Source organism: Rhinatrema bivittatum, chromosome 9 (genome assembly GCF_901001135.1).
Source record: "Rhinatrema bivittatum chromosome 9, aRhiBiv1.1, whole genome shotgun sequence".
Taxonomy (NCBI): domain Eukaryota; kingdom Metazoa; phylum Chordata; class Amphibia; order Gymnophiona; family Rhinatrematidae; genus Rhinatrema; species Rhinatrema bivittatum.
In genome coordinates this window covers 7,847,843-7,861,826 of record NC_042623.1, presented here as the reverse complement: position 1 = coordinate 7,861,826, position 13,984 = coordinate 7,847,843, and positions in this window count along the sequence as shown.

Sequence of the window (13,984 nt, the reverse complement as noted above, 5' to 3'; positions counted from 1 at the left end):
TGCGCTCTGTATGTACAAGGGGGAGAGAGAGACTGTACAAGGTTCCTATCCCCAGGAGCTTAGGGCCCCGGAGGCTTGTCCTCCTCCCTGCTGGTTGAACTCCTTGGTGTGAAAAGTGCAAGTGAGAGAGAAGAGTAATCTGAGAGATGGTGGCCCCAGGGACTTCTGCTGTGACCCCTGATTTAGGGACCTCTAAAGTGAAGAGAGGCTTTACTCACAGATATAGAAACAGATGGAAAAATAGCTCCCATGTCACATGAATGGAGAGTGTGCCTGCAGCACGTTATGGAGAAAATTCACTTCCAAGCAGTCATGTGGCACACAAGAGGCTCCTGGGAAGTCTGCAGAGCACTTCCAGGTCAGAGGGCAGAGCTCGGATGTTTGTAGGATCTATGGAGGTCTCACCCACGACAAGGCATTCATTTTTTTTTCCATATTGCCAAATTAAGTTCAGAATGTGGATAACCATCTTTCCTGCTGTATCAGTAAATCTTGGCTGCTCGTTGACTGCTCACACAACCTCCTGAGCTTGGCAGAATGGAGCCCAAAACGAGGTGCATTAAGTCGTGTGGTTGGAATCCTGGACAGTAAAATAATCAGGAGGATTATTAATTAAAGTCACCTTTGGGATTGCTTCATATGATAAAACACTGGTGTTATCATTGAATATTACCAATGGCCACTCTTCCAGTCACAAACCGTTGGAATTCTTTAGCTGAAGAAGAAACTGATGCACTGGTTAAGACTCTGGAAGTGTTTTTCCACAGTCCCACCGCCTGACTTTTCCTTGTAGCTTGGTTTCTCCATCGTAAGCTCTCTTGGCCAGGTACTCCCATCTCCATTGCCTGTTTTTATCCTGTTCCTTCCAGGGTGTCACTGCTATGCATTTGGGCTCTCTCTCCCCACTTGGTGAGCTGGACTGAAGCAAACATCGTCCCCAGGTTGTCTCGGTAGTTTAAAGTCTCTAGTGCCTAACTTTACCAAAGAATATCAGTCCCAAACTCATGCAGTAATAAAGCAGCTCTGTCCTTAATCCTCATACATGCCCTCTGCAGTTGCTTTCTCCACAGCCTAGGACTGGCTTACTCTCTCTAGGGGAACCAGCCCTACTGCCGTCTCCCACTGTAGCCCACAGCTGAGGTTTCCCTGTGGCTGCAGCTCCATCCACCTTCGGCACCTGAGCTGCAGACTTCCTGAATGTATCCTGTCCTGAAGAGGGTCTCCACCACTCGTCTCCCAGGTCCATGGGCTCAGGCTCTTCCTCAAAGCTGCTCAACACCTCCACCTCCATCCCCTCTCTCTCTCTTCTCCTGGTTCTCTTTCCTTTTCTGCCCCCGCACCTCCTCCTGACAGGATCTCAACTTTCTCTCGGCACCCCCGAGCTCTCTCCTCCTCTCCATGAGGTAGGCCTGGCTGGTTCCTCTCCCTCCGGAGCCCCTGTGTCTTCTGATCTCTTTTACTTATGGGATCTCCTTCCCAGGTTTTCCTTACAGCGTCGCTGTCTTTTATTGACCAGGGGAATATAATCCCCATCACAATACTCATAAAATAGCCAAACACAGGAAGCCTTGAGTTGTGGTAACGTTTGGAAGAACAGAATAGCATTGTTTATTTATTCAACAAGCCGTTAAGCCCGTTAAAACGGGCTACATCCCTCTGTCTCTCACCTCCCCCTCTTCACCACCCCCTACCTCCCTCCCACCCACTCAGTCCCTCTCCCTCCCTCCCTCTCCCTCAGTCCCACTCCCTCCCCCTCCCCCCCTCCCTCTCACTCTCCCTCAGTCCCACTCCCTCCCCCCTCTCCCTCAGTCCCACTCCCTCCCCCCCTCCCTCTCACTCTCCCTCAGTCCCTCCCTCAGTCCCACTCCCTCCCCCCCTCCCTCTCACTCTCCCTCAGTCCCCCCTCCCCCTCTCAGTCCCACTCCCCTCCCCCCCCCTCCCTCTCACTCTCCCTCAGTCCCCACTCCCTTCCCTCCCCCTCTCAGTCCCACTCCCCTCCCCCCCCTCCCTCTCACTCTCCCTCAGTCCCTCCCTCAGTCCCACTCCCTCTCCCTCAGTCCCCCTCCCCCTCTCAGTCCCACTCCCTCCCCCCTCCCTCTCACTCTCCCTCAGTCACACTCCCTTCCCCTCCCCCCTCTCAGTCCCACTCCCTCCCCCCTCCCTCTCAATCTCCCTCAGTCCCACTCCCTCTCACTCTGTCCCACTCCCTCCCCCTCTCAGTCCCACTCCCTCCCTCCCTCCCTCCTCTCCCCTCTCCCCCTCACTCAGTCCCCCCTCTCACTCAGTCCCACTCCCTCCCTCTCACTCAGTCCCAGTCCCTCTCTCTCCTCCCCTCTCACTCAGTCCCTCCCTCTCTCTCTCCTCCCTCGTTGCCGCTGCCACCGGACGCCTCCGCTGCCACCCGCCGCCGCTACCACCGGCCGCCGCCGCCGCTGCTGCCACTCAATGCCGCCGCTGCCTCCCGACGCCGCCGCTGCCACTGGACGCCGCCATTTTTTTTCTGGCTCAGACCGATGTGCTCGCCCGCACATGCGCGGTAGAGCTGGTCTCTACTGCGCATTTGCGGCACGTCGGTCATCCTTCGTTTATTAGGTAGGATTAGATTTGATTTTCTGCTTTATCAGAAGACTCTCAAAGTGGTCACAATACAATTTTGTGCAATAGACACATCTCCAATCCAACCTCTGAACTAATGCAGCCCAAACACTCATCCATAATAGCTCTCCCTTTTACATAATTTTTTTTTACAAAAAGCTTATATCCAGCTCATCTTCCTAAACATCCAACTCAATCCCCAGTCCTTTCTCAAATACAACATCAAACATGAAATCATAAAACATGTCAAGTATACCCACCCTCTGCTATTCACTCCCCGGCTCAAACGTTAACAGCCTTCCTGAATTAAAAGACATCAATTAACAAATTCTACATTCCAAGCTAATATCAGTAACGATCCTTATTACCGTCCCATCCCGACAACCCAGCTGGCTAGTAATGGCGTAAAGACAGCTGTGTGGTACAATCTACATTCTTACTCAACTCAAGCTTGGCCAAACAGGCAAGCCTTGGTCATCTCTAAGAGCTCTGTTTATCAAGGCACGTTGGATGCTACTGCACGATAACATGCGTTATTTGTCACCATTGCCTTTATTAGCAATAGAACCTGCATACTAATAACACACATTATTACGCATCGCACCTTGATAAATACAACCCTATGACAGAAATGTCTTAGAGCACAGAAAATGTAACGTAAGGTCTTATCAACAAACTCTTCATAGTGAACTCTGCAGTGGTCGAGTGATTCTGTTATTATTTATTTATTTATAATTTTTATATACCGAAATTCTTGTATTAGATACAAATCAGTCCGGTTTACATAGAACGGCAAACTGCCCTGGTCTTAAGAAACCGACCGGGGCTTAATGACAACAGACGGAATTGATACAGAAATATCCAATAGCTATCCAATTCTCAGCAGGTGCTTTTTAATGCCCTGTCATAAGATGCATCTGTCCCTTCCCCTGTCCCAGGCAATGCCCAGTAGAGGGCCAACATCATTCCCAACATCGCTTTGTGGAGAGGTAGATTTAAACCTTCCGTCTGTCCAGACCAGCAAAAGAATAGCAAACAGCGACAAAAATAATCAGTGGAGATATAAAACTTTAACAGGATTATTCAGAGCTCATAAAGTGACTGAATACGCAGGGCCTGACTGTCATGCACCACACTTTGACTCAATGGTCTGTGTCTGAAGGGAAATTGCTTCAGCAAAGCATCTGCATGGTGCTATAAGGAATAAACCAGCGGTAAAAGGACACTCGCGTGCCTGCCGTTAATAGCGTCCCATCTCTCATCATTAATAGTACCAGCATTCAATCTCTCTGTGTTTACCCCCACATAGGATAACCACGTATTGCATATGGAAATATAATATGCTCCTTATCTACTGTCATATTCCATCTTTCTATATTAATATAACCAACATAGACAATAATACAACTTCAGTTCCTGGACTATGTTTATTTTCCATAGTGCCTGGAAAAAAATGCACGTAGGATGTAGCAAGGCTGGAAGGGTGAAGTAGACAGAATAAATTTGGAATGTATGATATTTTCCACTAGCACAGTTATCTTTGTTTTATGGAAATGAGAATTATTACTATTATTTCACAGAAAATTGAAGTCAGTCCGTGAACATCTGTGTTCGTTGTGCATTATAAACTTCTTCATGCTCTGTAGACTGAATGGATATGCACAGATTTGGTTCAGAGATTCAGTGTGTTGTGTCCCATCAATCTGTGCCACATCAGCATCTTCTGTGAAAAAGAATGCATCTCTAGAGCCCAACTTTTATCATGAATTAAACAAAGTTTTAATCTCAGCCTGCTTATCTGAGACGTAATACACGTTGGGGCTGTGAGAAATGGCTTTGTGTAGGATGTGCTGGCCCAGCTGGAATTCCCGTTCCCTTTTTAATTCTCAACTGATTTGCACTGAGACCATGGGCTGGAGGTTTCCATCAAAGATAGGCATAACAAGACCGCACATCATTTTTCTTGGGCAGTTTTGAAATAGTGTGGTGGTTTGTCCTTAGGGAAGGGAAAAAACATCCGCAGAAAAAAAGAGTTCAAGCAAAAATACACGGTGGGACCTTTTCTTACAAGTGTCAGGTTTAAGACGAAGCTTTTTATTTATTTATCTATTTATTTATTTATTTATTTATTTGTTTATTTGAAATATTTATTAACCGCCTATCTACAGCTCTAAGCTGTTTACAATTTAACATCCATGATTATGGTAAATAAAAACATAAAATCTTACTTACATAATTAAATACAACTACTACATAAAAACCACCTAACCTTGAGGTAGCGTCTCATTCCTCTATCTGATTCTCTTCTAGGTAACATTAACAGCATCGTCAGCATTTCTTGTACAGCTTGTGCCTAAGCTTGACTCTATACTTTTACGTGTTTAGGACATTTCATTGAGGAAACGTGACCTATACTGCAACCCAATCCTAAGCAGAAGACAAGGGTAAGCTACGCCTAAATCTCACTGACACAGGGAAGCTGGGGCTTCTGGACAGCAGCCTCGCTAATTCTGGTGGCAGTGCGGATGATTTGGTAGTAAGACATAGAAAGGGGTCTGAGCGTTGAATTAAGTATGAAAGAGGAAGACGGCAAGCCCTGAAATAGGCATCCAGTGGGAGGGATGGAAGCCAGGATTTGGACAAGCTTGGTATAGGTATGGAAGTATATGCTCATCTGCCCAAAAGTACTTTTTCTTGATCTGTCAGAGGCTGGGATTCTCAGTATTATCCACAAAATTCTATGTGATAGCGAGTGAGGGAAATCCAGGTCACTCTACTATTTATACCCCTGTAAGGGGGGCACTTTTCACTCGGAGTGGGGTTTGGGGGAGGGGTAGGTGTGAGGGGGAAGATTTACATATTTAGTAGGAGGTACAAACAGCACAGAAGAATTTCTGCTGTTTGAATTGATGAAAGGTACAAGAGGAGTTGATTTGTACAATGCACTCTACTTAGTTTTTGCTGTTTGTACCTTACTGTGTATGTAAAACCTCCCCCTCCCCCAAAGCTACCCCAAACCCCACTCTGAGGTAAACATAGCCCTCTCTTACAGTGGTATAAATGATTGGACGACAGGGTGCTCTCTCTCCCTCCTTTTCCAGTAACATGTGGTGTGGAAGCAGGGAAATTAGCTTAACCATGCCCCCTTTTTTTTTTTTTTTTTAATTACAGAAGCTAGATTTATAGCATTTTGATAAATCTAGGGGTAAATTTGCAGATGATATAAAATTGTTTTCAGTCATTAAAACAGCAGTGGATAGTGAGGAACTGCAGTCATAACTTGTGAGAGTAGAAGACTGGGCTACTAAATGGCAGAGGCAATTTAATGTGCACGAGTAAAAAAGTAACGCAGGGAAGGAAAAATAATCCCAGCATGATTCTGGGTTCTGTTAGAAGTCACCACCCAGGGAAAGGACCTTGGAATCCTTGTGGACAATACCTAGAAATGATCAGCTTAGGGTGTGGTCGGGGGTCAAAAACACAAATAGAATGTTAGAAATTATTTGGAAAGGATTAGAGAACACAACTGAGAATATCATAATGCCTCTGTATCGCTCCATGCTGCGACTGATCCTTGAGCATTGTGTGCAGTTCTGGTCCCCCATCTCAAAAAACACACAGCAGAGCAAGAAAAGGTACAGACAAGGGTGACAAAAATGATAAAGCGGATGGAACAGCTTCCTGGAGATTGAAATCTAAATTTTCTGTGTCTGTGGCTAAGCCTTACTGTCATGTCACCGCCATCTTTCTAGAGAGAGGAGGAATAGCCTAGTGGTTAGAGCAGTGGCTGGGAAGCCCGGGTTCACATCTGACTGCCATGCCTTCTGTCCTTAGGCAAGTCATTTCACCCTCAGGTATAAGCTTAGGGACCTATTTCAAAAGGTTTTTTTTTCCCATTTTGTGCCTATGGGAAAAATGCTTAGGGGTAGATTTTCAAAGGCTTACGTGAGTAACCCCAAAAACATGCTCCTGCGCACACCGAGCCTATTTTGCATAGGCTCGGTGGTGCGCGCAAGCCCCGGGACGCGCGTATGTCCCGGGGCAGGGTCGTGGGAATGGCGCCGATCCGGGGGCGGGACCGAGGCCTCCAGCACAGTGGCTGTGCCAGGGGATGGCGCGCCGGCAGCTGGCTGGCGCGCGCAAGATATAAGTAAAACAAGGTGGGGGGGGGGGATTTAGGTAGGGCTAGGGGTGGGTTAGATAGGGGAAGGGAGGGGAACGTGGGGGGAGCGGAAGAAAAGTTCCCTCCGAGGCCGCTCCGATTTCGGAGCGGCCTCGGAGGGAATGGGGAAAGCCATCGGGGCTCCCCTTGGGCTCGGCGCGCGCAAGGTGCACAAGTGTGCACCCCCTTGCGCGCGCCGAGCCCGGATTTTATAACTGCTCGTGGCAGCACGCGCATGTTATAAAATCAGGGGTACATTTGTGCGTGCCGGGTAGTGCGCACAAATGTACCCAGCGCACGCCGATTCAAAAATCTGCCCCTTAATAAACAGGGCCCTTAGATTTTAAGGTTTCTGGGGATACAGAAATATGTAGATACCTGAATATAATCTACTTTGAAGTTAAATGAAAGGTGGAATATAAATCAAAATTTAAAAATTAATACACAATTCACATAAAACATGCAAACATATCTATCTATCTATCTATCTATCAGTTTCAATATCATATACAAAAATGTATTAACAAAAAATGATTGGCAGTTCTTCATATTGCAGAAACCTCTCTCAAAATAAACCCTTCATACTCTAGGTTTTCCAAACATTGTCCAGGAATTCTTTTGTGCGTATACTCTCTGAGGTCTGAGTGCTCTGTACAACGTCAGTTCACCTGTCACCTGATGGGCTGTGCTACAGCAATGGCCAAAAGTAAGAACAATCCGATTATCAAATCCATTTTGGAAAATCTTGGTCATATTTCATGCATAATTAAAATCTGTGTGAAATCCAAAACAAAAGAAAAGAAAAAAAATGCGATAGGAAATGGACTTGAACTAGAACAAGGATCCCTTACCGTTTTATTAGTGGCGAGTGGCCGAATAATCCCAATAACGAGACAAAGATGACGTTCTCCAGGAAGAACTCAAATAGGCTTTGCCAAGCCTGATGGGAGCACTGCTAATGAAGAATAACTTTCTAAAGAGATAATGAAGGAAGGAAGGCAACCAATAAAATAAGATGTCTCTATTAAACAACAGGCATTAGACATTCTCAGATTTCAAAGATAATGGAACTTGTGGAATCTGTCTGAACAAATCTATCTTGTGGTTGTTAATTCTCCAGTCCTTTAAAGGCAGAAATTTATTTATTTTAAAGTTTTTATATACTGCTAATAAGATTAAAATAATCCATCTAGGTGGTTTACAGTGGCACATAAATAATAATTGAAATTATATATAAAAGACATCAGGACAGGTTTAAAAAACTGTAGATTAAATAGTAAATAAAGAAGGGTCATATAAAATAGACATCTACATAAAAACCATGATTAAAATTAAAATTCCTTAAAAATAAGGATTAGAAGAGAGAGTAGACATTTGGGAAATAGTTATCTGGTGCTGTAGGCAATTGTACAGAGGTGAGTTTGTAAGGCCTTTTTTAATTTGTTGGTGTTTGGTGTTAGGCGAATGTCTTCAGACAAAGAGTTCCAGAGAGTCGGGCCGGCAACTGGAAAAGCTTGTTTGCGAGTTAGATCAAGTCTTGCTGTAGATGTGTAGAAAACAAACCTTTTATGCTGTTAGCATCATAGAGTTAACAAAAGCATAAGTCAATCTGATGCCAACATTACTATGTGCAAGATCCTTGTTTTTTCTGTGGTCTCACTTTTAATCTCTCGTCTTTGTGTAGAGGCAGCCAATGTGGCCCCACTGGGTAGAGGTGGAAAGAGGTAGGTGGAACAGCACTACTGAACCGAAACAAAGAGAGGCAGCCAGCATGGCCCCTATGAGCAAAGGCATAAAAAGGCAGCTATCAAGAGATGGGGTGAGAAAGGCTTAGTGAGACAAGAGGATGGGTGGAGGGGAGGAGAAGGAGAGAGAGAGAGAGAAAAGAAGGGTGAGAAATGGAGGAGAGATAGAAGGGGAAATGAAGAAATTGGAGGTCTGAAAGAAGTGAAAAACACATGGAGATGGAGGGAATTTGAGTGTTTAGAGATGTCGGGAGATCATCTAGGAGGAGCCTATAGGTTCTGGGGATATGAGAGCTAGAAGTGAAAAACACATGGAGATGGAGGGAATTTGAGTGTTTAGAGATGTCGGGAGATCATCTAGGAGGAGCCTATAGGGACTGGGGATATGAGAGCTAGAAGAGAGCAAAAAAGCCAAAGGATATGGAGGGTTGGCAGTGTGCAAGAGATGGCTAGGTGGAATGTGCCAAAATTGGGGAGACAGAGGGTGAGAAAAGGATGGGAATTGTGATATGAAAGAATCGGACATAAGAACATAGTAACATAGTAAATGATGGCAGATAAAGACCACAATGTCCCATCCAGCCTGCCCAGTTGAGATTCATCCTTTCATGGTAGATGTGTGTAGACCATGACCACGGTGATGAGAACCCTCCGGCTGTGTAGTCGCGCTTTCCTAAGTGTTAGGTTCTCTGGTATTCACAGTTACCTCGGCACAGTGTCCTTCCCCCTTACCAAAAGATGTAATGACTATTGTAGTTCTTTTCTAATGAAATAACTATGTCGACAAGGGAGTCAGGGCTAAATTAACTAAACACTTTTTTTTGTAGTGAAACAATTTTATTTTTATATTGCAATTTGTTCACGCATGAAATAATAAATACTTATCTTAATAACAATGTAACTTTCCTTTCTATTTTCTAGGATGTGATACTTAAAACAACCTCTGACTGGACAACCAAAGGTTCTTTATCAGATAAGTATACTTTCGTAATGGTGTAATTACTATTTATTTATTATTTAGTTATTTATTATTTTTATATACCGACATTCGATCTCAATCGAGATATCACACCGGTTTACATTCAGGTACTGTAGGTATTTCCCTATCCCCAGAGGGCTTACAATCTAAGTTTTTTTTTGTACCTGATACTATGTTTCAGTTTGTGCACTGTGTCCTTTTCACTAGCTTCAGGCTAAGAATTGATACTTTGTGTTTCATTTTGCTGTCTTTCAGATTCAAGCGTCTAACCTGGAAAATGTTTTAGTTAAGAACCAATTTATTTCTTTTTTCATTTCTTGACTTGTATTTTATTTCTGTGTTTTTCTTTAATTTTTTTGTCTGTCTCTTTCTTTGTTGCAGGCCTGTTTTAACATGTGTACACACTTATCTGTCTTGTTGTTGTTGCTATTATGTTGCTCTTCCTCAGTATGGATTTATTTTATTTATTTATTTAAAGTTTCTTTTATACCGATGACCGTTTACACATCGCATCGGTTTACAGTTAAAAAGGAACAAATGGGCAGAACCCTTACATATAACATTGAAAAAACAGGTTAACTTTTGGGCAGGGCCCTTACATGTAACTGAGAACAAGGAGGTTAAAACTGGGATAGGGTATAGAGCTGACTATGCTGCGCAGCGTCCGTGATATCAATAAATAGATACAGCAAAATCAGCAAAAATCACAACTATTTACAAAAGCTAATTACATAAGTAGCCGAGTCAAAGTACAAAATCGATGGGCATGAGACGTATTCCGAGAAGTAGATTCCTAGTCATGTAGCAAATTCTTAGTTACTCAATTTTTAGTTAAACAGTGGGGGTTTATGTAATGGCAGGTGATGTGTGGTAAGCTTGCTGGAAGAGCCATGTTTTCAGTTTTTTCTTGAAAGTGGGTGTGTATGTTTCCAGGCGTATATCGGGAGGCAGGGAGTTCCATATGGAGGGGCCAGCGAGAGAGAAAGCTCTGCTTATGGTAGATGATAATTTGAAAAATTTGATGGGTTGGGCACGTAGGGTTCCTTGGAGGGCTGTACGTGTGGGTCTATTCGAGGTACGGGGGAGGAGTGGGGGGTTAATCCAATTGAGGTTAGAGTTCAACAGACTTTTGTGGATGATGGAAAGGGCTTTATAGAGAATTCGGGAGTGTATAGGGAGCCAATGAAGTTCGATAAGTGTGGGGGTGATGTGATCTCTTTTTTTTGAATTTGATAGTATCCTAGCGGCAGCGTTTTGTAGTAGTTGTAAGGGTTTGGTATAGGTGGCGGGAATGCCTAGAAAGAGTGCATTACAATAGTCTACCTTAGATAAAATGATAGACTGGAGTACAGTGCGGAAATCAGAAAAGTGTAGCAGTGGTCTGAGTTTTTTTATGGTTTGGAGCTTAAAATAGCATTCTTTGATGATAGATTTGATGAAGGGTTTGAAAGTAAGATGGTTATCAATAAGAACCCCAAGGTTGCGAACGTGTGATGGGAAAGATGTGGATGAGTATGCAGGTGGGATGTCTGGGAGCGGTGGCCTATTAGATATGATTAAGAGTTCAGTCTTGCTGGGATTTAGAGCTAGTTGCATGTCATTTAGTAATTTGTTGATAGAGGAAAGACAGGCTTCCCAGTTAAGCAGAGCAGTATGGAGAGAGTCAGAGAATGGGAAGATGAGCTGCACATCGTCGGCATAAATGAAATGCTTGATGTGGAGGTTAGTGAGGAGGGTAGTGAGGGGAAGCATGTAAATATTAAATAGGGTAGAGGAGAGGGAGGAACCTTGGGGAACACCTTGGGGAAGATTAATGGGGTCAGATTCATTGTTATCTACTAATACAGTGAAAAGGCGATCCTGGAGATATGATCGTATCCAGGATAGGGCATTGCCAGTGATCCCGATACTCCTGAGGATGTTGAGGAGGACATCGTGATTGACTGTGTCGAATGCCGCCGAGATGTCAAGCATGGCAATAAGATAAGAGGTACCTGAGTCGGTTCCTTTAATGAGGGTATCGTGTAGGGAGAGCAGCTGGGTTTCAGTACTTAAGTGCTTTCTGAAACCGTGTTGTGTAGATGGGAGAATGTTGTTTTGTTCCAGGTGATCGGAGAGACGGGAGTTGACAACTTTTTCAATAACTTTAGCTAGGAGGGGTAGGTTAGAGACAGGTCTGTAATTGGATAAGGTGTCTGGGTCAAGATTGGGTTTTTTGAGTAGTGGTTTCACTACTGCTTGTTTAAGAACATTAGGGACTGTGCCATGCTCTAGGGAACAATTAAGGATATTTGAGAGGGGTTTGGCAATCACCTCGGGGATAGCTAGCAGGAGTTTAGTGGGGATGGTTTCGGAGGGATGAGATGATGGTTTTAATTTTTTAAGGATGTTTTGTACTTCAAGAGAGGATGAAGAGTCAAAAGATGAGAGGGAGACTGGAGGTTGATGGTGGGCAGACAGATATTGCTGTTATTCTGTGAAAATTGTGCAGTGATGGAGGAGACCTTGTTTTTGAAAAATTGTGCTAATTTATTGCAACGATTTTTAGAGGGATTAGCAGGTAGTTGTTTGAGGGTAGGAGAGGTGAGGTCCGCAACCATGGTGAATAGGGCCTTAGGGTTATATTGCATACCATGTATTTTTTTAGCATAGTAATTACGTTTAATCTGGAGGATGGAATTTCTATATTCATGCATTTGTTGGTAGTATAATGTTTTAGTTGCGGGGGATTGGTATTTGCGCCATGTCCTCTCAGCTGTTCTGAGTTGGGTTTTAAGATTCCTAAGTTCAGGCGTATACCAGGGTTTTCTGTTTCTACGGTTTGGGTTGATAGTTTTTATTGTAAGAGGGCAGTGTTTGTCAGCAATGCTGAGGGTGAGGTTGAGCCAGGTAGAGATGGCATTGTCTGGGGATGAGACGTCAATGTGACTGTCTATGTCAGCGCATGCTTGTGAGATGGTATCTATAGCGCATGGTTTGCGGAAATTAAATGAAATGGGCTGATGAGGCGTGGTGGGGGAGATTTGCGGGAGTGAGAGTTTAGTCTGAATCAGGTAGTGGTCAGACCAGGGTACTGTAATGCATGAAGGGGGATTGCTTATGTTGATGGGGGAATTGACAAAGATAAGATCAAGTGTGTGGCCAGCTTTGTGTGTGGGAGAGTTCACTATTTGTTGGAAGCCCATTGCTTCAAGGGAGGAGAGGAATGCTTCACATGCTGGGGATTGCGGGGAGGTATCCACGTGTAAGTTGAAGTCTCCTAGAAGAATTGTGGGTATGTCAGAGGATAGGGAGTTTGCAATAAATTCGATAAGAGGAGATGAATCTTTCTCCAGGAGACCTGGGGGTGTATAAATGAGAACCAGTTGGAGTGACTTCGATTTGAAAAAACCAATTTCGTACTGGTTTGGAATATCACATTTCTGGGATAGTAGTTGAAATTCCTTTTTTACAGCCGAGTATGCCGCCACCTCTTTTCTTTTTCCGAGGGATAGAGAATACATCGTAGATTTCTAAAGGTAGCTGGTTGATGAGGGGAGTGTCATGTTGTTTGAACCATGTTTCTGTGACAGCACATATTTCTGGTTTAGAGTCTGTAAGAATATCGTGTAAGAGATGGGTTTTCTTTTGGAGTGATTGTGCGTTAAATAGGATAATGGAAATGAGTGATAGACTGATGGCTTGAGTGCGTGTGAGGGTGTGTATTGGGATAAGCCTTCTTTTGCTGAGCGTGGTCTTGCGGTGTGTGGCCTGATGAGAGAAAGTAAATGGATAAAATGGGATGTGTTGCAGGTGGCAGGCTAGGGAAAAGTTTCCAATTAAAGGAGGCATTGTTGATCTGTGGTGTATTGAAAAACTAGAGTTGGATGAGACAGTTGTAAGGCAGAAACTACCGAGAGCTAATATCATGCACTTTACAGGCAAAACACCATTCTAGTATAGTTCCAGGCAGACTGATAAATAAAGCATGTTGTACATCCGTTATACAGTGATGACAGAATATCTCGTTTTAGGGTATCTGGAAGAGCAATGAATGTAAAAACTTGATATTGCTAACGTACATATGCATTACAATCTAGCAAAAAGGCATGAGAGTGGTTTGTTCCTGAGTAAATCCTGAGTAAATCCTGATATGGCACAGAAAACGCATTAATCCAACTAACGTGTTGGGAAAGAGAGAAAAAATGGTACTGAGTGCTAGAGAGACTTCAAATATTAAGCAACAGACTCATGAGGCACATTGAATTATTGTCGTTTAGGATGCTGAATTCTTCTCCTCCTCGTCCTCGCCTTTGTCCTTGTTCTTGACACTTCCTCCTACTACTCTACTCTTAAATTAAATTTTAAAAAAGAGTCTAACTCCTTAAACTGCCACTCTTCCGCAGACTAGTTTGTCTATATATTCCTTATGTATTTGTTCTTTGCTGGCTTGTTGGAAACTGTATTCTTTCTAATTTAAAATAAAATTAACATAAAGAAGATCTATGTTATTAAAAGAAGAGG